The 27,441-nt window shown below is 42.0% G+C and overlaps 1 long non-coding RNA gene across 1 annotated transcript in view; it reads left to right on the top strand.

The window, feature by feature from the left end:
- LOC134478335 (uncharacterized) overlaps nucleotides 1-24,039 on the top strand; it is an 84,494-nt gene extending 60,455 nt beyond the window's left edge. The window contains exons 2-3 of the long non-coding RNA XR_010050929.1: nucleotides 18,496-18,633; nucleotides 23,818-24,039. This is a non-coding gene — a long non-coding RNA (uncharacterized LOC134478335). The remainder of the gene's footprint in view (nucleotides 1-18,495; nucleotides 18,634-23,817) is intronic.
- The last annotated feature ends 3,402 nt before the right edge of the window (nucleotides 24,040-27,441 follow it).

Here is a 27,441-nt window from a genome sequence, read left to right as displayed (position 1 = left end):
ATGCATTCTGTCTCATTACCAGAAAAATTAGGAACCGAGGCACCGGAGTAGGGATCCAAAGGCCATGAAAAAATACACGAAGAAACCAAGACTAAAAGGCATTTATTTCTAATTCACAGTTCTACACACTAGACTGCCAAGAAATGCTGCTCTGTGACCAACGCTATGGTAATATGCAAGCAAAAACATCAGTCCCTGGGAAAGATCATGGATCAGGGTGTGGTAAAAATCCAGAAACTGTCTCCCTCCCTTCATGGGTCAAACATTTGGCAAACATCCTGGGATCAGGTCAGAGCTGAGGCCAGCAGCCCCGCGGGGGGCGGGGAGCTAATCTGTTCCCACACAGGAGCGCTCACTCCCTGGCTGCTAGCAATTTTCCTTTGTGCAATGGGTGTTCCTGGCACTCTGCCTGAAGTCCTTCCCCTTCCCTCTGCACTTCTCCTCTCCACCCCCGCACTCCACACCCTCTAGCACACTCTCTCCCACTCCTGCATCAATAAAACCCCTCCCTAGAACGGGTTCTGCACACACACACACACACACACACACACACACACACACACACGCCCCCACAACTTCCTCTGCAAATACACCCACATCTCTCTCAGACACAGCACCAGGCTTTCTGTCTCATTTTTCTCAAAGCTCTCACTGCTCTGTGCTTCCTCTTCTGCTCAGCGCCACCTTGATTACTGTCTTCATTTGCCTGCCCCTCTTCCCAGTCCTGTCCCCCTTGCTCTCTGGGTCTGGGGTGCTGGCGCTGGAATGGTGTTCTGCACCCTGGCAGCCTGTCACAAGCAGGAACGTCTCAGCCTGCGTGTGCCTACCTGTTCTGCGGCAAGGCCAGGAGGATGGGGAGGAGCTGGCAGGCGCTGCTATTTCTGGAAACTTACAGAAACTCGTTTTCCCTCCTTAAATTCCTTTCCGAGGAACCTTCATCCCAGCTGTGCGGTAGTCACCGCCATTCTCCTCCCCCTGCCTCTGCAAATGTTCCCCGGTCCATTCTTCAGGTTCACTGTGGCATCCCTCTATATCTTGCCCACCATGACAGTTTCCTCTAGGCCAGGGGACCCCACAGAGGACACGAAGGGCAATGAAAGAGGGCAGTGCCTCTGTCTAACCAGAACCTTTGATAATCTAAATGTACACTTATTCTTTATGAATATAAATTAGGGCAGTGCTGAATCCAATTTCCAGCTCTTCTGGGCCCATAGTAACTGCTAGCTGTGCTAGTGATCTTGGAAAATATTTTGCCGAAGTTGCCTATGTTTCTTTTTATCCTTGGTGAAGAGGATGATAGTTTAGCTAAATAAATTTCAAGAGCAATGAGTATCCTCTATTCCTTGCACTCTGAGAATGCATGAATTTTTAATAATTGCTGGTATTTACATGAAGGAAAGGTTAAGTATATTCTAAATATTGCCTTGGACATTCAACAAACGAGCTAGGTACTGTTTTGCTCACTGAAAGTTTATCATCTACACAAATCACATCAATCAGACAAAAAAAATTGAGTAGCCAAAAACAATTTGATCATTTTCTTTCAATGGTTAAACAAAAGGTCAGTGGGCCCCCCACTTTAGCAAAAATGAACTTCTGACATAGAAATCTGTCCTTCAAGAACTTAAAATCTTGGTTCCATGCAGCTTTTCAACCATTTCTCATGCCGCCACTAATGTTATAGCCACCTCACTGGTCTCCTGCACAACATACTTGTGCTTTCCAGTAGAAGCCTGAGGCCAGGGTCCTGTCATGTCTGCACTGTGTCCCTCACAGTTCAGGCCCAGTGTGTCAGGCATGATGTTGTACTGGCTACATAGAAATTTTGAAATTTTTATTTCTATTAGCACATATTCTAGTACACAATGATCATATTCGTCACAGGGAGTCGGTTCATGCACGCACCGTATCTTAATTCTTTTTACACCCCTTCCCTCTCTCCGTATTTTAAGCCCCTTCCCTTTTGCAAAAGATTTCCTTGTTTCCTATTATCTATCTTTTTTTAATTTATTTACATGTCGGGTTTCTCATATAAGAGGAACTATGTGATATTTAAACTTGTGTGTCTGGTTTACTGGCTGCATGAGAACCAGGCAGTCACAGCAGGGCAGAGTTTAGCATTTACACAGCGCCCTGAATACAGAATGGGTGTGTCCGCTTTGCCATTCTACCTCTATATGGAGCCGTCACCCTTAAGCCCTCACGCTCATCAGCAGTGTTTTTTGGTTGCCATAGCGCCCAGCAACATTGATGGGCTCCATGGCTACAGGAAGTGTTCGAACCTCACCTGTCCAGGCCTCCGAGTTTGTTAACTGGGTTTTACTAATGGTCAACAATGTGCTATCACCACCCATATCCAAAACACACAGGAAATAAATCAACATGCACAAGTGGAGACTGAAATCAGATGCCCCAATAAACTGATGAATGCACCCATATTCTGGAGCATACGAAGACTCATCTGCTTTATGACTTTCTTCTCTCCCCTCTCCCCATTCTAATGGTTAGCTCCATTTAGCTTCCTGTTTTATTCAACAGGAAAATGCACTAGCTTAAGTACTCTCTTCTGTCAACAAACCTTGATGGCTGGCCCGAGGGTCTAGAAAGCATTGTTTCCATTTTCAGGGTTCAGATAATGTGAATCTCGTAACATGAATACAGCCCAATTCAGAAAGGTGTCAATACTTTCTCATGGCAATGAACATTGTAGAAAGTAAGCCAAAAACATCAACAAAACAGTACAGCCTCTTCAAGGTAATTCTGAATATAGGTCACTAAAATTCAGAGGCGATTTTGATACTCTTTTGAACTACAAATTCCAATTCCTGCCTTTCTCCCAAACGACACTTTTTAAAACTCAGTTATAGACAAGAATGTCTTTAAATTAATTTCATCTATTTGAACACTTTTTTTTATAGCCAGTTAGGAGTATTAGCAAGCTGTGGAACAGCTCACGAAAACAGTAAAAGATTGATTATTAGTTCGTGAATAGATGAAAGATGTTTTAAAAGTTATCCTTTTTAATCATTAGGATTATATTACAAGGAAATCCTAACATTAGTAAAAATATGCATATTTTATAAAAAAGTATTATTCCAGATACTTTAGATTTGGAATAAAAATAATTGAGCAGAACTCTGCAGAGCCGGGAATGGGAGAGAGACAGGACCGTTTGTTGATGGTGGTAAACAACTGACCTTCCAGGTGCCACCGCAGAGCAAGAAGTCCAGAGAGTAGATTAGAAGAAGCCTGGGGCCAGGAGGAGGGTGGAAGGGCAGGGAGGCTGGCGATGATGGCCTACAAGGTTGGGGCTCCTTTCTGAGGCAATGAAATGAACATGCTCTACAATGCACTGCATGATTGATTCATGACTCTGTGAATATACCAAAAGCCACTGAGTCCCATGCTTCACGTGGCTGAAATGCGTAGTGTGAGTTCTAGCTCAATAAAGCAGTTAAAAGAGAGAGACAGAGACAGAATTAGTAAATGTTGGAGTCTGAGAATTTCCTGGCTCTAATATAACTCATTCTGATCTGACTCATTCCCCTTCAATTTTGAAACCTTTTTTTTTTTTTTTTTTTTCCCTTTCATAAGCACAAAGTCTTCACTGCTCTCCGGTATATTCAAGCCAAGAAAAATAAAAAAGGTGCTTGAGTTCATAAGCTTTCTAGAGAACAAGCAAAGACTTGAATCACAAGCTACTGTACCTTTGATTCAACTTATTTCTGTTTTTGCTGCACATTTAATAAGAAAATAGAGGTTCTGTTGTAAGAATATATGTGAAGTTCATAGACATTCTGAAGAAATTTGTATAATGTGTTAAGAAACAATAATAAATAAATAAAATGAAGCCAGAAAGTTCCAAAGATAAGGAAAAGAGATAAAGATGGAGCGAAGCATTGGGTTTGATCCCAGCTCAGCAGTTTCCTAGGTGAATGATGTAAAGCAGAATACTAGCCATTTAAATTTTGTTTTAATTCTTTATATAATTTTTATAACCCAAGGTGTGATTGAAATAGATAGTAAGTATTTGTCTTTAAAAATTTATTACAGTAGAAGATACATGGCTATTTGCCTCCTTCTTCTAACACTCATCGCACTGCTCTTACTGCTGTCCGAAGCAGTTCTGGACATCCTCTTTCATGAATGTCTTTCGTCGCACTGTAGTGGCAGCTTCAATGTCCTGAACTGATTCAGAACATTTATCCTTCATGATCATTTTGGCTTTGGGGAGAAGTCAGAAGACAAGGTAACATATCCATTGAATAAAATGGGTGAGGACACATTGTAATACTTTTAATTGAGAAAAAAGGCCTTACCAGAAGTGATAGTTGTCATGATGGAAGATGAAACTGCCCATATCACAGACCCTTTTCTCCCCACAGCATCTGTTAAATGCTCTACTACGCTGTTATAATATTTGCAGTTCACTATATTGTTCTTGGGCACAAACTAAGCCTCCACAGTTCCATCAAGGTCAAAAACACATTAACACCACCTTGGATCTTGACTGACCTGCTTTTCTTGCGTGAGGGGAGCTGGGTGATTTTCCACTGGGAACTGTGAACCTTGGTCTCAGGATCATAACCACAGACCCAAGTTTCATCTTCCATGATGACATTTCTTTCTTTCTTTCTTTTTTTTTTTGTGGTACCGGAGATCGAACTCATGACCTTGTGCTAGCCACATGATGACATTTCTCAAAAAGCTGAAATCCTGAAACCCAAAGCACCTGGCTGTAGCTACTCCAGTGAAATGGACCAATGCCGTTGCTTTTGCTCCGCAGCCATAGCCCATGGGACAAATTCTGCATTCACTCCATGTTCACACCTGTCATTGCAATGCATTGAAGGAGCCATCGTGGACACTTGTCACACAGGGTTATGAAGGATTGAAGTGCCACTTCCTGTAGTGAAGATCCCTGTCCTCCCATTAGATGGCACGTGGCAGCAGCTCTCACCCTAGGTTTTGATTGCACTGTGTACTGTTGTCCCTCTTTATCCTTGGGTGATGCATTCTGAGACCCCTGGTGGGTGCCTGGATGAATGCCAACTCTTATATAGGCCACGTTTTTATACTTACATACCTATGGTAGCATTTATACTACCATAAAATCGCCAGCACCACTCCTCCTGCATTTTGGAGCTATTGTTAAGGAAGATAAGGCTTCTTGGAACAAAAGCAGGAGAATGAGGAGATGATCACTGTGATGAGTGAGACTACTAGGTGACAATAGGAAGGTCATATGCACAGCATGGATGCTCTGGACAGAGGGTTTATGCTGGTCTTGGGAGGGACAAGGTGGGACAACACAAGATTGTGTTACTCAGAACAGCACACGATGTAAAACATATGAATTGTTTAAATCTGGAACGTTCCATTTAATATTTTTAGGCCACAGGATAAAGCCACAGAGAAGGGAAGACTACTATATTCAAGATTTCCCTGAAGAGTAACAATAATGTGTACAGATGTCTAACACAAAAGGGACATTAAACGAATGGTAATTATTTACTGTAAAGAGCATACATCGAGGCTCTACCATTGGTCCAATACTTAATACATGTTATATCATTAATCTTGAGATGATCTTTCTCAGTATGAGTAGGCAAGCTTATGTTGCAATAACAGACAATAACACCAGCTTCAGAAAGCCTAAAGACAGCCTCATTTACAAACCTATCCATCATAGTTTGGCTTGGGGCACTTTCGTGCTCTCCTAACTCTAGAACTCAGGTTCAAAAAGTGGGTACAATCTGGAGCATTTCCAGTCACATGACAAAGGGAAAAGAAAGTGACAAATCATTCATAGACTTTTAAAAAGTATGTCTGGGAATGGCCCCTTGTCTCTACTTCATTTCCTTAGCTAAAACAAGTCAAAAGGTCATAGCTATACTTAGCAGGGCAGGGAACTGTGTTTTTAGCATGTGCATAGAAGACGGGAAAACAGGACAGTTGTCAACAACCCTGATGATTGCCACATAACCTTAGGTATTTGTAGTCACAATTTTAAAATCAGGAGTAAATAAAGGAATCCGTGGCACAGGGAAAATACTTGCCCATGGCTAAGAAGTATTAAAATAAGCGATTCAAACTCAAGTCCTGGATTGTTTTGTATTATTTCCAGGCAAACACTGAAAACATTCTACCTACAAGGATATGTGACTGTGTCCCCTACCACACATTTATAGAAAAATGTGCACATTTCCTTTGGGAACAGATTGGTAACTGCCTTCTCAGAAACCAATTTGGAACAAAAACATTAAGAATTATAAAATGTTCACACACTCTTTGACCTAGTAATCCTAGTTCTGGGAATTTATCCTAAGAGAACCATCTCCAACAGGCAAAAAAAAAAAAAAAAAAAACAAAAAACAACAAAAAAAAAAACATTGCTCATGAGAAGATCTAGTGTGATGTTGTTCTTAATAGTGAAGAACTAGAAAGAAATCCATGCTTTGAACAAGAGGATGAATTACAATTTATGGGTCATATGCTCATTTATTGCAAAGCCACTTCTTTATAATTATGAAGACCAAGTGGCAATATGAAACAAAAAATTCTACTTAATATAAAGTTATGTAAAAAGCGTAATAGAAGTGTTTTCTTTCTTTCTTTTCTTTTTTTTTTTTTTTTACCACATTGAAATAATGTGATGGGGGCTGGGGATTTAGCTCAGTGGCATAAGCACCTGCCTTGCCAAGCAGGCAGTCATGAGTTCGATCCCCAGTACCGATAAAAAAAAAAAAAAGAAATAATGTGCTGTATTTTGTGGGGGACTGCAAGCCAGCACCAGAACTAGCCACCTGTTCCTTGTTTTGGTAACAGACCTCCACTTCAGTCTCTGCTGGTCACAGTGACATGTGGGGACATTTCCAAGCCTCCTTTGCATTTAGATATTGTTGTCACATCACCAAGTTGTTGGTCACAGGATATAAGCTCAAGGAACATGTGTAATTTCCCATTTCATCCAAAAAATCATGAGGTCCCTGCTCTATGGTGCTACTCTTCCAAGAAAGAAAAATTAGAGATTTTCAAAGCATTTGCCTTTGGACCAAAAGTGAAAGCCACAAGTTATAAAAATAATCATCATTTCCCCTAAAACTTCCTTAAGTTTTTATTATTTATAAACTTTATTATTTATAAACTTCCTTCCAGTTTTTATTATTTTTGAAAGGTTTTTAACTAGAGCTTTAATGCAGTCAGTTGAAAAAGTTTATCTTCAATATTGCTTTCTTTGAGAGGGTGGTGGTAGGGATGGACCTCAGACCTTCATACATGCAAAATATGTACTCTACCACTGAACTTAGAGTAAGACCCTCAGTACATTTCTAAGGGGAATAGAGATCCTCTAGCATTTGTGGAGATATTTAAGTAACAGGTATTTTTAAAACCCAGGAAATAATAGAGAAGCACATAAAAATGACATTTCTGCCCCATTCTGATCAATTTTATCTTTCTGAGCAGCCAGAAGTCATCAGGAAACAACAGAGAAGGGCTCTAAGCCAGGCATCCCGCAGGCTGGCAGTACACAGCTGCAGAGCAGTCTACCCTGGGGCAACAGGATGCTTCCAGACTGTGTGTGTGGGGGTGGGGGGGCGCATTATCAGTATTAGCCTATTAAAAAGAAATGGGAAAGAGACAATCCATTATCACTTAACTTTACCAAAACCTAACTCCTCTCCCTTTTACAGGCACTATGGAATGTAAGTTACTAGCTCAAGTAAAACCCTGTAATTTTTTAGGAATCAGTTATTTTTCTTTTTTTGTTGGGGGGACGATGAAGTCCTGGGACACAAGCCCTGGCCCTTATGCATGTTAGGAAAGCACCCTACCATGGAGCTACATCTCTAGCCCTAGCATTTGAAAACTATTTACAAATGCAAAGCTGGAAAATATCGTACACTGGGAAATTACTCATTTATTTATTTATTTACTTATTTATTGCATGTGGTTTCTTGAGACAGGGTCTCATTATGCAGTTTGGTCTGGCCTTGAGCTCACTTTGTAGCCCAGGCTGGTCTTGAACTCATAAGCATCCTCCTGTTTCAGTCTGTCAAGTTCTGGGATTACAGACATGAGCCACTACACCGGGTTTTGTTTTGTTTTTTTTAACTCTAATTTATTTTTAAATTGACAGATATTGATTGTACATATTTATGGAGTAGTGTGATATGTCAGTATGTGTATAAATCATATAATGATCAACACAGGATACTTAGGCTACCCATCAACTCAAAGCCCATCTCAAATTTCATTTATCATTTCCTTGTGACTGAAAATTCTGGATATAGAATCAGATCATCATGACTATGGATTTTCAAGGGAAAAGTTTTACTTCAGGAAAAAATATATTAATGGCTAACATTTGGTGAACACTTACAACACACCAGACACTATTCTAAATATTTTATATATAGTAACTAATTTAGTCCTCCCAAATCCTACTAAATAGGTATGATTATTATTATCTTAATAAAAGAAAATTAAGGCTCAGAGTATTTAAGTAATTTTCCTACATTCATATAGCTAATAAATAAATCAACACCAGACCATGTCAGAATCTGAGTTATTTTCTATCTGCATTCTATTAAATGTAAATTAAGTCCAGTGAAAATATGTAATCAAGGTTCCAGACAGTGAGCTTGCTAATTGGTCTTCCTTAATGCTAATATTAGCCTAGCAATATACATAAACTAATTGACAGATTCTTTTTGTTTGAACTGAATAACATGGCAATTACTAAAACATGTGAAGCCTGCTGCTTGCCTACCACAGATCCATTTTCTGCTTTTCTCTCAACTTGATAGAATTTCTGTTTTAAGCTGGCCATGTTGCTACTCAGCTAATGGCACCATCTCCAACAAGCTCACAACTCTGGGTAGTGTCCTCATCCTGAGACCCACATGGGGACAGAAGGGTTACTTTGTGGGAAGTCTTCTCTATGCTGCAACTTCTCCTCTTTCCCTGTTCTGCCCTTTGGGGCACAGATGTCCTGGCTTGTGCTTCCTGAAAAGGAGACTCACACTTAACCAGTGTAAGAGCAAAAGTGGAAAAGTGGTGGCCAGGGAGTTTTCTCCAGAATTCTATTCATAGGTGTGAGTGAGGATCTAACTGTTTAAAGTACTGTCTCACAATAGTGGGCTCCTTATACCTGAATTTCCTCCAAACTCACTGGTGGACCTAATGTTACATAGTTTCCATTCAGATTTGGGAACATTAAAAAATCATTTACAGACAAGCAAGTTTAACTTGAGCTCTCCTCGCCTCCCCATCCTCCCACCCACACCACAGATCCTAAAACCCACACGTGTGCATGTTGCCAAAATAAAGTATGTGTGAACCTATGCACACCCTCCTGTAGACTTCAAATCATGGTGTGTGAACCTATGCACACCCTCCTGTAGACTTCAAATCATCTCCGCATTACTCAGATTCCTAACACAAACTTTACAGAAAGAACTAGTCTGCTGAATTCTCTAGGGACCAATTCAAGGGGGAAAATCTGTACCAGTTCAGATGGTTTTCCTAAATATGTTTGATCCACAATGAATCAATGAACACAGAGATGACTGTACTTCTATTACAAACAATAAGTAAAGAACTGAAAAAGACCATCTAAGAGACTCTGAGTCCCTATAAATCATAGTTTTATGGTACCCATTTAAGACAGTGCCACCACTCTTTCTTTTGACGTGACACTCAAAGGAAATCATGGGAATTGTACAGTTCTGGGTAAAGTTTACTTGCTCCTGTCAGAGTCTACTGACCCAGGAGACCCCATGTGCTGTGGGGCTCAACTCCAGACCCCAACTTACAAGAGCCCAGCTTTAAGTGAACTAATTGAAACGATTATCAGATCAACTTTGAACGCGAGGAAAGTCACATTCAAGCTTGAGGAAAGTCAAGGGAATAAACTATTGAATTTTGGGGGGTGGGAGTTGGGAAAAGGGTCTCCTTGGAAGGCTGTTTGAATTACACAAGAGTGTTTCTTATTTCACACAGAGAATTTTAAAAATGACTTCAATATTCACATGTTTACTCAGTATTTCTTCTATACACAAGATGTAAGAGGAGGATTCTTGTTACCTAGAGAAAGCAACTCCAAAGAATGAGTGTAGACTGCTGAGAACCAGAGTCCTCTTTGTCTGGAAAAAAGAAGGGAAACTGATCATTTTCAATACACCAGGAGCTTCCAAAGGTGTTTTCCCATTTACTCTTTTCCCTCCTTAATTAAGGTGATGATTGTAAAGATTGGGCAGCTGCAAACAGCTGGGTTGAATTCAAATCCAAATGCTTCTTAAGTATCCATGTGCCTGGGTATGGTCAGTTGTACGAAATTAAATAGTTTAACAATGGTTACAGAAGAAACTCCACATTTCTATCATTTCTATCTCTTAGTGTTTTCTATTTCTTGTGGTAAGTACTGTACTTTGTAGCCATTTTCAATTTTGAGTTGTATGATCTCCAGTCTACAGACTTATCTTGACTATTTTCCCCTCATTTCTGCTCTTTCTGAAGTTCTGTCTACTGAGACATTGTACTGTGTAGATTGATTCCCTAAGTCTCATATATGTTCTTTTTTAATGTTCATCTGCTTATGTATTAGTTTTATTTTTAGGTTTCCTTAACTTTATCTTCTAGTCCTGCTTTTTAAGCTTTAAAAATTATATATTTAGTTTTCGAGAGTCCTCTCTGCCTTCCTAACTAGCCTTTTATTGTAGCATTTTGGTTTTATTTATAGACACAAATTTTGTAATTTTTAGGCTATAATAGTATTTATAAGTGTTTTTTATATTCTTTATAGTCTCTCCGTATCATTCACTTTTCTGTTTTCCATGTTAAGTCTGTTTTAGGTTGGAGGTGGCCCTTATCTGCCTGGTGGTCTTTTTTGTCCACTCAAGGTGTCTCTATGTTGGTGGAGGGGTTTATAAAATATAGATTTCACTTTTGGATAGTAAATACTTTGTCTTTTCTTTGGGTCTGCTTAGCTTTTTCAGGAAAAAAAATCCTATAATTTCTTACCTAGGTAAGTGAAGTGACTTTTACATTTTTTTGACAGTTAAGAAATTATTTTCCATCCATTTGCAGTCAATACACATACATATGGTTATGTGTATACATGAAATATATATATATATATATATATATATATATATATATTCCATAATATATGCAAAACCTTTCTTGAAATAGCATTTACTTTTCAGGTCTTGTTTCTTCCTGGCCTGCACATGGCACCTTCTTACCACATGCTTACGTGGCTTATCTTCTGTGCGTGTGCTCTTTGGGTCCAGGGTGATTTTTCTTCCTCAAAGTCACCAGTCTTTTAGGATTAGGGCACCACGTTAACAGCTTCATTTTGACTTCTCAGCCCTTGCAAGTTTTTCTCCCAATAAGGTTATGTTCCGAGGAACTGGGTGCTGGGGGGATTTTGAGGGACACAAGTCAGCCCACAGCAGGGGAAAAGCACCCAGCTGTCTAGGCTTCCACTGATACAGCTCTGAGGGGCCTAGGATGTAGGGCTCTAGTGCCGCCAAAGTCACGGGCCTTGCAACACAGCTCTGTTTCTCTCTTTTGTCCCAGCTTCCAGTAAATGTTGATGCCAAGGGTGCCCCTGATGAACATTATGAGCTCTCCACTCTGCCTCCAGGTCTGCTTCCTGGGGAACTCAACCCACGACAATGTGGATTTTGACCCATCACGCTAATTTCATAACCTGTTCCTCATAACTGACTTTGTAACTCACAGCTTGGAAAACACTGGCCAAGGGGCAGATGTCAAACCAAGAATTCTGGGTGTGAGGCAGCGGCGAGAACATTCCCAGTGTGTCTGCATCCCGAAGCCGACTTCCAGCTCTTTTCACTGCTCACATCTGCATGCCTTTTCCCTTCTTCTATCAGGCCTGGTTGCTTTAACGCCCAGTTCTTTCCTGCTAAGTATTTCCTAAGAATAACCTGTCACCTTCTGGCACAGATGGGTGCAGACTAGCTGCTGATTTTCCATGCCTGGAGCACAAGAATAATTGACTGTTCCATGCATAAGGTTTCAACTTATCTCAAACTTTATGCTCGCACCTCACCCCTTCTCTCTACCAAAACCCATAACTCCAACTCCTGAACTTCTTTCAGATTCTTCTCAACAAAATTCTAGCTTCTACCTACTACATCATATTTAGGTCTGGTTTTCTCTCCCATTAGGAATGTTAACTGTCCACCTAACAAATATGTAGTATTAGTCATTTTTTGTTATTATAACAAAATGCATGAGGTTCAGTGGTACATAAAGAAACAGGTTTGTTTAGTTCTGAAAGTTTTAGGGCATGGTGATGACTAGGGCAGGGGCTTTCTAGCTCCATGCCACCATGGCAGATGGTAGCATGGAACGAGCAGGTGAGAGGAGCAGAGGTCACATGGTGACTCAGAGAAGGGTCAGGTCTACCCTCTTACAACCACCTCTCACATGGGAACTAACTGGGTCTCATGAGAACTACATTAATTCCACCTCAGGGCAGGGCCCCCAGTGACCCAATCACCTCCAACTCTGATTCTCAAGAGTCCCTCACCTCCTCACATCACTCCCTGAAGACCGAGTTTCCAATACGTGGACCTTGGAAGTACACACCCAAACCATACCCAAGCCACAGCATGCTTATTTCACTCTTTCATCCCTTCCTGTATCCTTTCCTGGTCTCTAACATGGGGACAATGACGCTTATGTTCATCCTGCCATCTTTAGCTAGAAGTTAGCAACTCGAAACTTGGTGGCAATCCTCTCACCACCGCGGCGGTGAAGTGGGGCAGGAGGGATTTGTTTCCTGCTTTTGCACTTGTCTTGCACATTTTTTTTTACATGAGGAGATTTTTATGTAAAGAGCTCTGCTTACATGAGGCTATAAAGTTAAATCATATAGAGACCTGCCATGAAAGTCTTGATGAGCCAATGAGAGTTTTAAGACTAAATGTGATACAAGACGGAAAGTGATAAAATGCATGAGAGCAGATCAAGCATTGTGGAAATTTAAGGCAAAGTGTAGTTACATTCAAAATAAAGAGCAAAAGAGTGGTGGATATAAAGTGGAGTAAAGTTGGCCCTAAAGTTTAGGGCGAGCAAGAGAAATTACCAGAGATATGAAACCATTTTCTAGCTATGGGTTGAGTGTTACTACATGTCAGGTACTGTGCCATACTGGACAGATAAAAGGGGAACAAAAATAGGCTCTGCTGTCCCTTGACAACTTCATGTCAATTGTGATTGAGAAATCAAAACAATGAAACAAATATACATATAAACAGCAATCAGTTAAAATCCACTATTTTGCTCAAGAGTTGATTTGTGATATTACGGAGTCGATTTTGCTCGCACCGTGTGGCACACAAATCTAAGCTCCTTAAAAGGATAAAAATAGTTGCCATGAATGGCAAGAAACACCAGCAAAATCTTTTTAATGGTTTGCACTTTAAATACTGAAGAGGTGCAGGAAAGGATCTCTCCTTCTGGAATGTTGGGCATAGCAGTATCAAGATGATTCCAGGAAGGCTTCACCTGTCACCTTAAAAACGCACTGAACCAGCTGAGGCAGGCAGGCTTCACCTCCCCTCTGGCAGCGGGGCTGTCAGGGCTTCATGAGTGAGCTGGTCCTCCTCGCTGGCGAGGGCTCTGGAATCTCTGTGGCATAATTCACAGCCAATTAATCTTGTCAGGCAGCCTGGTAAAGCCAGCTCTAGCTCAGACATAACCTTCCAAACAACCACCCCAGCAGCCGTTGTCCCATTGGTGGAGCAGCTCGCCTCAAAATCTTCATTATATCTTTAAAATCAGACAAAAGATAGGGTACCTGTTCTCAAGGACAGGGGTTACAACCTCGGAGAGTAGATATATTCTGATAGTTTTCAAAACGAGAAAATTCAACCTTTTTGTAACAGAATTTTGAAAAAAAAAAACCCTTCAGAATAAAATAACTGTTTTTCAATACCCATTGTGCTTAAAGCTTGTTAATGAAGAAGAAAAACTCATCATAGCCATTAGGAAAAATGTCACACACACACACCGCCCACACCCCCAGCAGCATGGTGTCACCTGTGGAAGGAGAGACGTGGGCGGGCTGTGGGTACTGTCCGGTCTCTGAACCTGTGGGAGCTGGGCTGAGTCACAGGTATAGGAGGGCAGGTGCTGTGGGCAGGGAAAGGGCAGAGGGAGACCGGCAGCGCCCCTCGGCCTGAGATGTGCTGAGGAGCGAGCCCCCACCCAGCACCGTGCGGTTCTAGAGAGCAGCAAAAGCCAAGCTCGGATGCCCGTCGTTCAGGTGGGTCCGAAGCGCTGAGATGTGCTGCGTGGTTTTCAGCCCCATGACCGTGCTGAACCCACTAACGTCTCCGCAGAGCACATTCAGCTACCCTTCACCGTCAGAGCGGGCTCAGAGGCGCCTCTTTAAACCAGAGTAGCCCAGCCACCAGGAGTGAATTGAGACACATGGAGGAGAGCTTGCATTTTCTGAAATAAGCCTGAAAGCCCTAAGAAGACAGTGCATTTCTTTCCCTGTTAGTCAAAGGTATTTATATTGTCTTACTTGAAATCTTAAATGGAATTTTTTTTTTTTTTTGGCAAAAAAAATCTGCATTCAAGTCTGAAATGGGATCATGGACTCAGATAAAAGGGTAAAAGGGAATCGCATAGCTTCTTGATAGACACTCGCATTTTACAGATGAACTTAGGCTCAGAGAGTTTAAAAGAACTCAGCCAGTGGGTGGGGCGGGGAATCAGAAAAGGTAGATGCATCAGTTAATCAGCAGATCAATCTAATCACAAAACAAACGTGGATGAAATGCAAGGGTGCCAGCCCTCCCCCCAGGATAACAGGGATGTGCAGAGGCCCGGAGAGCTCTGGCCATGCGCAGAGGCAAGGCCCCTTGGGCTGGCCCCACCGGACGCGGAGCAGAGAGAGCCAGCCCCTGGCGCGGCCCTTCCTGTGTGCCGAGGTGCCTTTGATTGCATTTTCCGTGTATCACAGACATCCAGTCAGGAGCAAGATGGAACAACTGAGCAACAGTAACTACACAGTAAAACAGCAAGGAAGACGCTCTCCTTAAAAAAAACTGGTAACCTGAGACTCTTCCAGGGGCCACTGGAATACAAAATCTGCCTGGAGTGTAATTAATTAACTGAATTCACTATGCTGTGAAGATAGCTGTGATGTTAATTGCAATACTGACATTAGGGTATTTATAGAATGGGTATTTGATTCTTTTTTTTACACAAGTTGGCAAATACGGTATTATGGGCTGAACAGTGTTCTCCCCAAATTCACAAGTCAGCCTCCTGCCTCCCAGTGTGACTGTGCATGGAGAGGTAAGTTAGGATGGGCCTCACCCAAGAGGACCAGTCTTGTCTAAGAAAAGGGGAATGGGACAGACAGGTGCTGGAAAGGACTATGCCTAGATGGACAGAGGAGACCACCGTCGGGATCAGTTATGGGGAAACTAGACCAGCTGACACTTTTACGTTGAGACCTCAGAATTACAAGAAAGTCAAGATCCACTGGTTAAACTCCCCAGGGCCTGGGTTGACCAGACTAAGCATGAGGGCTTCATCGTTTGCCACCCTGCCCATAAGGGAGATGGTTAGTTCCAAGGCTGAGGTTTCTCTTTCCTACTTCCCAGGTCCTCTCAGGTCAGGTGGTTTGTGAAGAGGGTCCTGTTTAGAGAAAATCCTCCTTGAAGAGGAAGCAAGCCGCAAGAGGAAGGTGATGACTAGAGAGAGCAGAAAGAATCCACTTCCAGGGAACAGAAGGGTGGGCTTGCGGGGAAAAGGAAATAACAGCCAGGGAAGCCTCCTCCCTCTAGCTGTCCAATCTTGTTTTTTATTTCTCCCAGAGGAAGCACTAAAATGCCTCTTCATGTCGATGCCTCTGTTCCATTTGAAATATTAACACAGTATATAAAACCTCTGGGTAAGTCCTGAAACAGAAATGGTTTTGATTTCTGACTTTTAAAAAATGTTAAATTAATAAATTTGTACCAACAAATATAGTACTCTGGAATTTCAAAATAGCCTGGGATATGAAAATTGATATTTGTATTCCTAATTCTACCCAAAACTGAGCCCAGTGAGCTCACAGTTTGCAGGATTAAGTTAAAGCAGTCAAACTTCCTATACTCCTTGGGGATTAATTATGTGAACAAATTGACTTCGAATAGACCAGTGGCACCATTATACAACAGACACACTGAACATTGTTTTTTGTTAGAAATTAATAGATTTGCATCTTGACCAGAGTAGACTCACAATAAATATTTATTTTATCTAAAATCAAATGATGTACTTGTCCAGAAGTTGAAAGATTAATTCCAAAGCTCAAGTTTTTTAAAGAAAGCAATTATTATGCAAATATATTTCTTTAATTGTAGATCATGTATACTATTAGAAAATAATTTAAAAAGATAAAATGACAAGTGTATTGAAATGAAAATGTATGAAATTTTATTCAGGGCTGGGGATTTAGCTCAGTGGCATAAGCACCTGCCTTGTAAGCAGGCAGTCGTGAGTTCCATCCCCAGTACCGATAAAAAGGAAAAAGACAAAAAAATTTTTTTTATTCAATACATTGACAGTGAGAAGACAGTAAGACATTAAATTCAGCAAGAATGTGAAAATTCAGGAATATAGGCAGTTTAAAAAAAAATGAAAGGATCTGGGTGTGATAGCTTGCACCCATAATCCTAGCACTTTTGGAGGCTGAAGCAGGATGATTACAAGCTTGAGTCCAACCTAGGTAGTTTATTGATTTAGTGAGATCCTGTCTTGAAATTTAAAAAGGCTGTGGCTATAGCTCAATGCAACCTTTGGTACCACGGAGGAATCCTAGAGGGGCTCCTAGCCTGAAGACACTACATTCATGATGTGCCTCCGCCTACTGTTCCCAACTCTGAAGCATTCCTGTCCAGCAACTGGAACTGCTCTTCCTGAAGAGGCTAGAACTCTGCAATTAGGTCCCCAGCTCCTCATTTGCCCCAGACTGTGGCTCAGCAATGATTCCCTCAGTCCTGCCTGCTGATTTGTTATCTCAGTTGGCACTGACTTAATCCCAAACCACAGCTTTAGTCTTGGAGACCTGGCTGCAGCTGCCACTCTGCCAGGACTGGGCTCCTGGCTCTCCCCCTCCATCCTGCACTGCACCCTGGAGCAAGGTTTGCAGTTCTGCAGGTGGCTGGTGGATTCCCGGGCACCAGCTCTCTCCCCAGAGCAGCTGTCACCTGCTCCCGAGCTCTGCACTTATTCCTATTACCCTCCCTCCCAGACACACCTGATTATATTACAACCCCTGTCCCCACAACTGCCTGCCCCGCCGCCACCTCTTTGGTTGCTACCCCCAGGATACGGTACCCTCCTACTGCAGATCTTACTTACTAGGCTTTTCTCCAGCCTTGGACGCCATCGCCTGCTCTCCCCCTGGCGAGTTCTCCTCCCACAGCTTAGGCAACACTCTGCTTGCCTGGTTTGTGGCTCGGTTTGTGGGGCTGTTGCAGGTCCTTCTTTTCTGCCTCTTCTTAGATGAAGATGTCAGTCAGGATTGTCTCCTCGGCCCTCTTGTCATTTGACTCTCATTCTCCCTGACAATCTCATCTCCATCCTCCCGGCTCCAGGATACAGATGTTCAAGGGACCTAAATCTCTTCTCCCCATCCTACCTCTTTCTGAGCTCCAACTCAACTACCTGCTAGAGTCACTTCCCAGGAGAATTACACTCCAAACGTATTTCTGCTGTCCTTCTGTCTATGAACAGAATGGCCCTTGATTCAAGCCAAAGACCCAAAATTACCTTCACAGGCAAATGGTAGCCAGTTCCCGTGGATTTCAGTGCCACCGTACTGCCTTGCCTTACATTCTAAGTATTCTGGCTTCTCTGTGACCTCTATGGTTTGTGGTTTCTCTTCCCCATTCTTCCTCTATATTGTCACCCCGGTAATAAAGCACTGTGGGGTGCAGCCATTAAGGAAATGTGCAACCAGTTTAGTGGACTGCATTAACTTCTAGATGAAATAGATTAGAATGAAAAGATAAGGGTAAGTAAAATGTTGTGCTTTCATTTCATATACACATTCATTTATGTACACATGTGTACATAAATAATGGTTGTGAATCACCATGTTTAACATATTACAGTGATCAAAGAAGTTCAAAAGCCATTCCTCTAAAACACACAAATGAACACTTTACTTTCTTGAAAAAAACAAAACAAAATGAAACAAAACAAAGCAAAACAAAAACTTCATTGGTTTCTTTGTTTCTAAAGAGTGCATTCCAAATGTTTGGCAGCGCTTTCAGACTCCCAGGTGCAGCTACAGCCCACCTGCTTCCTGTCATATCAGAGAACCCTTTAGGTTTACATGGTGTCACACTCGGAGGTACCAGAAGCACTGGATAAACATCCTACCTCTCCATAGCACAGCAGTTCTACCTGCTGGTAAGTAATGTCTAATATTCTTTTTCTTTTCAGATAGTCCAGATGCATGGTGAAATAGAACTTCAGATTGGTGTGAGTTTTATGGTAAAACATTGGAACACAATGAAAGATTCCTGGAGATTTATGATGAGGTCCTCCTCCTCTCTGCCTCTCAGAGCGTTCTAGGATAGGGTAAGCATGGGAGAGGCACCACCATAGTCACCAGAAATGTCCTGACTCTGTTGTCTGGCGCCCACTGTGAATGGAGGGACCCATGTCCAGCCCCTCGGGTGCCCACTCTGAACGGTAGGACCCATGTCCAGCTTCCTATGGTGGCCTTTATGAATGGAATAACCTGCATCCAGCTTGCTCAGATGCCCACTATGAGTGGAGGGACCGCTGCTCAGCAACATGCTGGTACAGTGATGCACACAAAGGTGCCCAGGCCTGAAGATGGGTTGTGGGCCTCACACAGTTCCCTGCTGGGGTCGACGTTAGCTAAGAAGAGAAATCAAACCACTCAGAGCAGGGCCAGGTTCAAACGCTACTTCCCAGAGCCTATCTGCCGGCAGCACCTGTCACTCAGTGGAACTGCAGGGAGCGCATGATTGATAGAACCACCTTGAGCCTCAGCTGTGCCCCCAAAGCTGAGCCCCCATGCTGGTATTCTCTGCAGACAGACACAGTGAGAGACCGCCCCAGATCTCAAGCCATTTAGGCCCTCTAAGCTCGATTTCTTCTTCTGAATAATAGGGCTCGTACTAACAACGCCTTCCTAGGAAGGTTATTTGAGGATTAAATGAGCTAATGTATATGAAATGCTGTAAATAGACCTCCTCTTATACAACAATAAGATTATTTTTATAATATTCGGCTTATAAATTGCTTTGCACAAGTTTTGTATAAAAAGCTGGTTTCTATTAATGCCTGAGACATGTAATTTTTTAGGCTCTAGGACCCAGAAAGTTTCTTTTTAATCATACCAGAAGCAGGCTGGAAAAGTACGAGATCACACAGTTGTTTGAGGATTTAATAACATTGAGACAATGTTCTCTAAATCCCGAATAAGCGATATAAAACTATCAAAGCTTGGCAGTTAATAGCAATTCAGCATTTCCAGTTCTTGTAAAAACAGGACTAAGGAAGAGATTAGTTCCCTTTGTTTAGTGTGTTCTGGGAAGATAATGGTGGCAAAAGTGTAGGTTTAAATCCAAATCTCAACACAGAAACACACTGGTGAAACCAAATGTTTCACATTGAGACTTAGGTTACAAAGCATCCACACCAACTTCAGGGGAAAAACTGCCAGTGGCCACGGCAGCCACAGCAAGCTGGAGAGAGCACAGAGGATCCCAGGTCAGAAGAAGTGACCAGGCCAGTGCTGACCTCGCTGGGATGTGAGTGGCCAGACCTGTGTGCAGCATGAGCTGCCTGCCTCACCTGGGCAAGGCTACACACTGAAGAGCATTGCTGTACCAAGGGAGTCAAAGCCCAGGCGGACAGGGACAGTAGTGTTATACACAGCTCAGTTAGACAGAAATACCATGGGCAGGCAGGCAGGGCTGGGCCCTCCAAGGAGCCAGTGCAGAAGACCAAGTACCTTGCAACCTAGGAGGAGACAGACACCTCCTGCTGTGGGCCAGGCCTCAAGACCAAAGATGAAACAAATGCACCCACATACTTCCCAAGGGTAAACATCAGGGACTGATATTTTAAGTAGGTATTGATCACCTTGAGGAAGCCAGAAGGTGCCACTAAGCCAACAGGCTGTATTCATGCCCACTTTCTTGCTACGTGACTCATTTCCCCATTTGATCCCTATTTAATCGATTTTACCTGAACACTTACACTCATAATCTTATTGTTTGACCATAGTTCTGTCCCACCTCATGCCCACCTTGTGAGTTCCCATGTCTTCCCCACCTTGGACTCTCCTCACTTTGTGGTTTTGCTCTATAAAGAACCCTAAATAAAAGGCAGGGTCCTTGGCAACCCACTCGGGTCCTCTTTTGTCTTTCTCAGACAGAAGCTTTCTTTCTCTCAAGAAATATATTCTGCTCTAAACCTCCGCTGTTCCTAAAATTCATTCTTCAATTTTAGAGAACACAAACTTGTACCAGACATCTAGCATTCTTTCCCTATATTAATAAGAGGATGGGAAAGAGAGCTCAACACAGAGCAGAGGAGGAATGATGGGTATAGTTTAATGGTGGAGCTCAGGGCTTGCAGGGGACCCCGGGTTCTATCCCCTGTAAAAAGTGGCAGGGGTGAACAGAACCAAGAAATTTCTCAAGGCAACCTGATCCTTCAGCCCACCAGAACAAAAGACCGGGGAGTTTTAGAAGTTAGAAGAGCTATTTGGAAACCAACGTCCTACATAAGCTGGGCATGGTGGTGCATCCTTGAGATCCTAGCAATTGGGAAGCTGAGGCAGGAGGATTGTTGTAAGTTTGAGGCCAGCCTGAGCTACATACTGTAGGAAGTTCAAGACCAGCCAGGAATAAATATATAGGAGAAGGAAAAATAAATATATAAAAAATAAAAAGACTGTGTCTCAAAAAATCAAAATAAATAAGGAATTGTTAAATTTTTTAAAAACTAAAAGTTTTGGAAAACCATTTCATAAAAAAATGAGAAGCAGATTTGGAGGCCAAATCTCTTGCAGTTCTTTCTAAGGAAAATGAAAAAGTCCTAAATATTAACCCTATACCAGAAAGGCATGCTCACAAAACACATCAGAACTATAACTTTTTACTTCAAAGGGCCTAAAATGCATTTTAAAAATATTAATCCAAAAATTTAAAGCTAAGAAATAAGATGACAAAACTCAAGAGACAATTAGAAATAAAATTAATTCCAGAAATGAAACTAAACTATATGCAGCAGAAGAACAAACAAAACAGATTAATCTGAAGAGAAATAAAAGATTAAAGAGCAGGAAATTTTTAAATAAAAAGAAAGAAACAAGATTAAAAAGTTGAGAGAAAAAGATAGACAAAGAAGGTTCAGTTACAAGGAGGATCCCTAAGGAGGGAAAGCAAAACAAAGAAACAAAAGAGAAATCAAAATCTAAGAAAACTTTCTTAAATAAAAAAATAAAACTACATGTTGACAAACCATATTATTTAGCTGACACTATTAAGCTAGAAACAAACAACATCCAGACATATTTTCAGTTAAATGCGTAAAAATGTGAAACAGAAAAGTATTGAGACCAAATCACTTGTGATTATATTTAAGAAAAAAATGTATTCCATATCATCAGCATAGTTTTTGGCAACCCTTTAGGCCAAAAGAAAGTGGAATAACAGATTTAAGAGATTCAAGGAACAAAATGATAATTAATATTTAAAGGTTCATATAAAATGCACACAACAAAATTATTAGCATACACGTCTCAGAGACTATTGTTGTAATTAGCCCTCCCTGAAGAATCAACTAGTGAATAGGTCTCAGATAATTAAAATGAACAGGGAGGCATTAATATAAGGACTAATGACATTGCAGACAGAGGCACCTCACTAAGGAATGCCAAGTGAGTGTTAAAGCATAATACCTAAAGGCTATGTGCTGATATGATGTGGAAATGGTACAGGATACAATGGAGCAGGAGGGAAAGAGCATATGGAACAATATTGTATGGTGGTCTTTGTAATTATGTTGGGGGTGGTGACATGTGTATTGTTATTCTGAGCTTGTGTGCATAGTGGGGAGTAAAGCAAGTAAAGTATCATGAGACATTCCATCTATGGGATAATGGTTTGAAAGTTTGTCTCTCCCCCCAAATCACACATTGAAATCCTAAGTCCCAATGTGATGGACTTAGGAAGTGGGCCTTTGGGAATCTCATCTGTAAAATTTCATCTGTATGTATACTTATGAATAGATAGATTTCCCAGCTTCACTACTGAAAAGTCCCAGAAATAGTAACCACTCCAGCAATTCTACAAATGAGCATCCACACTGTTATCTTGAAATCTTATTTCCCAACAGAAACCAGGACTTTGGAAACATGACTGATTCCATGTCTAGGGCAGGAAGTATACAAATGGTCTTGAAACATCAGATATTAGATATCGAGAAAGTTAGCAAGAAGTTCTAGGATATAACAAAAGGGCTCAGAAATCAACTTGAAGAAGATTCTACAAGCTCCAAGAAAGTAATAACTGTGATTGGTTAAAAACCTTTCAGTATGTTGAAATCCATGAGTTCATCATAATATTATCTTAAAAATCAAATAATTATTCAGCTTCAGAGGAGAATAAGAACCCACTAATTATCATGGACACTGGTAACTAGGCACAAAGAACCGAGCAATATTCTGCTTTGTCTCTGAACAGTAACATTGGTAGCCAAACGGTGAAATATACTCCCTTTTAAAAGTATTCTGACTAATAAGTGAAAAAGACGTAGTGAGAAGTTAGCATCAACATTTTGCAGCCACCAGAGAATTAATGGATCTTGACATCAACAGTCACAAAGAGAGAGCGGGACATGATATGCCCACACTATGAGGAAAGACCACACCTACCTGTACTCTCACCCAAGGAGATAAACGCTCGGTCTGAAGGCTCTGAACGCACACGCTGCCTCATAGGAAATGCAGAGGGCAGAGGAACGTCAGACTACACACTCTAAGACCTAAAGTGTGAAAACAGGGCAACTCAACTGTGTGAAACTGCAAATCAAATAGCTCCAGTTTGGAGGTGTATATGGAATGCATGTGTCTGTGTGTGTGTGCGCGTGTGTGCATGTGGATGTGTGTGTGTGTGTGTGTTTAGCACTGGGCGTTGAGCTCAGGGCCTTCTCACAAAGCTACATGCCCAGCCCCTTTTTAAATTTTTATTTTTGGGACAGGGTCTTGCTCAACTATCCAAGCAGGGCTCTGTTGTTTGTGATCCTCAGCTTCCCAGAGTGCGGGGACACATACATGCCCACCCCAGCAGCTAGCTCCACTACTTTAATAGGTGAGTCATATGGAAATGGTGGACAGGTATAGATTTGGGGAGTCTTACATTCAGAAAATATTTTAATGTGGAAAACTATAGTGTTGATGGGTGTCCATTTGGGTTACACCCCTATGGGGAAAGGATGGAGGGTGCTCGTGGAGGAGTGGAGTTCGCATTGGGAGGCACTGAAAAGGCCTGCTGGAGAAGCTGGGAAAGTGTGTGTCTTGATTTAGGAGGTCGCTAGAAGAATGTTTGCCATCCAAGCACTCCTTACAGTATGCGTTTATCTTGCACAGGTTTCTAAATCTACTTGTTCTACAGTAGATGTAGGATTAAAGGAACAAAAATCTATTTAACTTAAATGAGAGCTGTCACAACAAAGGGAATCTTTCACCAAGATTCTCTCATGTGTCTTCCTCAAATACAGAAAAGCGCCTGTAATATTTCCAGTAACGCCTTTACCTGGTGAACACAGAGGAGGCAAAACCAGGACTCGGCGGTAGAGCACCAGGAGGACCAGGGAAGTGGAAGGCAAGAAGCGCGACCCCAAACTCTCAGCTAGAAGCCCAGAAACCTCATGGATGTCGGAGGGTTGTTTGATCTAAAGTGTGCTTAAATTTTGCTTAGAGGAATAAATCTTTATAAAGGCCTCATTTCTTGGGCATTCAAGACAACTGGAAAACCTGGCCCTTTGGAAATTTGCATAAAAGTTTCCTTTCTGAGGACACTGCTGAGGGACAGAGAGCTTCCTGGCATGTGGGGGTCCCCAGTATCACCGGAAAGAGGAAAGGCCTAGAGAGAAGAGGGGAGGCCGGGAGGGAGAGGGGAAGGGAAGGGGAGGGGAGGAGGTTTGGAAAAGCAAAGAAGAAAATAAGAAGGGTGCAAAGGGGTGCAAAAGAAGAAAAGAAAAAAAAGCAAGGGAAAAGAAAGAGAGGGAAGGAGGGAAAAGTAGGGAAGGAAGGGAGGGAAGGGGAAAGGAGAAAGGAGAGGGGAGGGGAAGAGAGGGGAGGAGAGGGGAGGGGAGGGGAGGGGAGGGGAGGGGAGGGCAGGGCCGAGCATAGGAATTTTTAGCCTGGGGGTGGAGCTCAGTGCTAGAGCAAACCCTTAGCTTGCATAGCAACCTGGGTTCAGTTCCTCAGCAATAACAACAAGCCTTCCTCGCCTGGCCTGTCCTAACCTTGCTTTAATTATTGCTAAGGGAAGCTGTGAGCCTCGCACCCCGACGTGGCCTGTCCTAAGCCTCACTTTAGACAGGTCACACCGGGTGGGGCAGGGGCCAGGAGAGCCGCCGCTGGAATCCCAGGGCCACGCCCGTGAGCAGCCTTTCCTCGGCCACACCTGCCCTGCGGTTGCCAGGGACAGATTCGGACCTGCGCGACCTGGCCTGGGAAGGAGCCTTGCCTGCCCTGCTTTCTGTGCCCGATGGGTGTCTTCGCGGCTTCCTGCCCGTCTGTCCCGGCGGAGGCGCCTGCTCCTCTTCTGTCTCCTTCGTGTCTTCCACAGTTCCCTTTCCCTGGCTTTCCTCATCATAGCTCACTCTCCTTCTCTTTCATCACGCGAATAGGAAATATTTGCCAGGCAGGAAACAGAATTATTCTGAATACCAGAGATGTTATACCAGTCTACCAAAGATCAATTGAAAAAAAAAATATATATATATACACTTTGTAAAGAATCAACTCCCATTTTGAGTGAGTGTAACTCTGGAAATAGAAAACCTACTTGTCAAAGCTTAGAATAATGAATAAAACTCATTTGTTAAATCACCAAAAATTTCAGATTACCATCTTCACACATTTATGAAAGCTTTGGGAGCTGTCAAAAATATCACCATAGTGATTTCCCCCCATCTATTGCTATTCCCATTTTTGTCTTCTGCAAAGCCACTTCCCACCATATGCCAGATAAACCCTGCCACACACACTCACCTCACACACACGCACACACACACACACACACACACACACACACACACACACACTCACTTGTAGCAAGGGTGTGAGCTTGTAACTTGCCAATGTGACCAGCCAAAGAATCCACTGGGTTCATCTTCCTATTCCAGAGACAGGACGGGGGATACTTCTCCTATTATAGGTAGCTAAGTAAGAGAAAATTAATAGTCAGAAAAGGACTGGGCCCTCAAGAAAGTCAACATGAAAAAAAATAAAAATATTAGAACAGTGGTTGGAGCAAATCTGAAGAAAGCTAGACTTCAAGATGGAGAACCAATAGCCAAGCCTGCATCTCTGCCTGGAGATGGCAATTTGAGACTATTCTGTGATTAGCACCCCCTGGGCAGTGGCCCCAGACAGGCATCAGACACACAGGTGGTGACCAGAACACCTGGACCCAAACTCCCCTCCCTTTTCAAGAATTCCTTTGATCTTTCCATGTACCCTTGCAACGTGACTCATGTCCCTGCTGAATCACTGTCAGCTAAGCGGCTATGCTTACAGTCTATAGTGGATTAGAGTTTGACCCACATTGTGATTTTGCTGTGTGTGTTACCCCTGACAAAGAGGCTCAGTGACACCCCTCCTTATGAGACCCCTATCTCTCAGGAACTTTCTCTTAATAAACCTTTCTTACTCAACCTCCTTTGATCCTTGGAATTATTCTTCAGTATTCAGGGGACACAAATGGCACATCTGACATCTGGCAGGTCAGGAGTTATATTTTTCCTGTATCACTCCCACATTTGGTCACAGATGATGAGGCGCCTGTGTCAGCCGCTCTGACAGCCTTTTCCAATTCTGAAAAATGTACGGACAAAGTGCATCAAACAGCGGAGAAGTAGAAAACTGAAACCAGCCTTCCTCTTTAACAACATGCTTAAGCTACTGAACCAGCTTGTTTGGGGACATACTTTACGTAAGCTACTGAGACCTGACGTTAAGAAAAATGAAAGAGAAAGAGAGAGATCAACAAAAGAACAAAATCTGAGATATATTTATTATCTGAGGTGTATTTATTTCTGTCTCCCAACCTCCACCCACCGCTTTTTAAAAAACGTTGGAGCTATTTCCAAAAACACACGTAAGAAAATAGAAGAATTTTCTGGGTAGACTGTGACCTGCAGGGATATTGTGAAATGCGTGATCAGGAAGTGAAAGCTAGAATAGAAAATTTCTGTTTTAACTAAATTGAAAGGTTCCTGAATCACACATAAATATTTTTCACTGTCAATAAATGTCTAATAAAAGTAGTTACAGAACAGAAGCTAAAAGCCTTCCTGCTGTTTACAGCTATCTCTAAAAAGGAGGAACACCTTTAAAATATGATTCACCTGCTCTCTGTATAAATCATTTTAATAGAAATTGCTCTAGTGCAGAGGAAGGGGGAGGAGCAGTAAAGGGTAGAGAATGGCAGACTAAGAAAAATACTAATTCTTAAGGTACATTGATTGCCAAGAAAACTGACAGAGTGTCCTTAGCAATCACGGGAAGTAGAATAGTGGGATTGGATGGTGTGACCAAGCAAGGGTTAGGATCCCCTACTGGGAAAAGATATTTGTAGTGCCATCCTGAGCTTACCCCAGTTTGACCCTAGTTCTTTAACAATAACAAAAAAAGAGTGACCAGCTTTCCGTGTCTTAATTCCTTCATTATACTCTTAAAAAACTGTAGCTACTCAGTCTTTTTCAGATTAACGGATCATTCTATTCTCCTCCCATGGATATCATTTTCTAGCCATCGATCGCTTCTGAACTTTTCTGCCACCACTAAATTTGTTAAAAGGCAAAATCATAAGTGTAGACTCCCAGACCATGTAGCAGACTTAATGAGTAAAAATGTTTAGAGACACAACTGCTATGCAGACCAAACTTTGAGAACCACTGCTTTAAGGGGTTCCAAATAATTGACTAGGTTTTTAGCAACGGTTTTAGCTCTTCAGTGTAAAGGACATATTACCAATTTATAAATAAATCATATGTTCTAATCTTTCCAAGTATCACTTACTTACACTGAAAAATTGTTTAGTTACTATTAAAATTACTGAATTAAGAGATGAGTAATTTCAAAATATTTCCTAAATGATATATGCTAAGAAA

The sequence above is a fragment of the Cavia porcellus genome, unplaced genomic scaffold (genome assembly GCF_034190915.1).
Source record: "Cavia porcellus strain 051 isolate PalLab524CR breed Dunkin Hartley unplaced genomic scaffold, mCavPor4.1 scaffold_12, whole genome shotgun sequence".
In the NCBI taxonomy this organism is placed as follows: domain Eukaryota; kingdom Metazoa; phylum Chordata; class Mammalia; order Rodentia; family Caviidae; genus Cavia; species Cavia porcellus.
The sequence above is the reverse complement of the archived record's forward strand: the minus strand, read 5'-3'. Positions and strand labels throughout refer to the sequence as shown.